The sequence below is a fragment of the Salvia miltiorrhiza genome, chromosome 2, assembly GCF_028751815.1.
Source record: "Salvia miltiorrhiza cultivar Shanhuang (shh) chromosome 2, IMPLAD_Smil_shh, whole genome shotgun sequence".
Lineage (NCBI taxonomy): Eukaryota > Viridiplantae > Streptophyta > Magnoliopsida > Lamiales > Lamiaceae > Salvia > Salvia miltiorrhiza.
The window spans coordinates 44,500,679-44,501,861 of NC_080388.1; positions in this window are offsets into that span (position 1 = coordinate 44,500,679).

Sequence of the window (1,183 nt, forward strand, 5' to 3'; positions counted from 1 at the left end):
TTTTCTTTAGTCTTCATTTTACGTGGCATTTTTGCAATCTGTATTTTTATTTATCTAACTAGTATGCCCATCACGGCGAAATCGAAATTAAATGATATTTTAAATAAATAAATATATAAATAAATATAAATATTAAACATAATAAAAAATATGTATCAAGTACTCAATAAAATCTCAGATTTTAAAATGTAATTTGCAGTGTAATGATAGTTATAGTTATTAAATAATTTTAAACTATTTGATAATGAAAATGAATATACACATTATTATAGAGTTTTCCATATAATACTTAATAAATAAAGGGTAAAGTACCAAATACCCCCCAACGTTGGCGTCCTTATCGCGTACAGCCCCCCATAGTCAGGGTAAGTGATGTTTACTACCTTTGTTTACTACCTCAACGTGGCAAAATCGTAGCAATTTCCCCCTTGCGTTTTAACACTGTTAAGTCACCGTTAAAAAAATTATTTTTTTTAAAGTTTTAATTAAGATGGTCTCTCTCTCTCTCCCCTCCCCCCCTCCCCCCATCGAGCATCCTTTCCCGGCGAGAGAACATCGCCCCTCCGCCGTGGTACACGGTCGACATCTCCCCTCCCCCAATGAACCTCCCCACCGCGAACTCAGCAAATCTCTCTCACCCGAGCTCCGCCACCCCGACTTCCCTCCTTGCAAGAACCCTTTGGCCGACCATCCATCTGCCTCTCCCTGATTGTTCCCTCGCCGGCGACGTACACCGCCTCTATCTCCCTTGACCTTTCTCACAAATTGACTCATTCCCCTGCTCTGGACAGAACGACGGCACAGCCGCCGCCGCCGCCGAGCTTTGGTGGCCTGCTCACAAATTGACGGTAACTTAATTAAAATTAGGGTTCTATCAGATTCCTCATTATTAGGGTTCTTATTCAAATCGGTGAGAGTCCTAATTCCACCACCACCGCCTCCACGTCTCGCACCTCCAGCAGCAGAAGCACCAGCACCAGTTTTAGCGGCGAAGCGGAGGCGATACGGGCGGGACGCAGGCTGCGGCGACAGAGATCGCGAGCGGGAAAGAGACGGTGACAGTGACTCGGAAGGCGAATAGTGAGCATTCGATTGCGCCGCCGGGGAGGCCGGACCGACTGCGACGGGCTCCACGGGGTTAGCGTCGTCTAGGAAGGTGGAGACCGCGGCGTCCACATCGAAA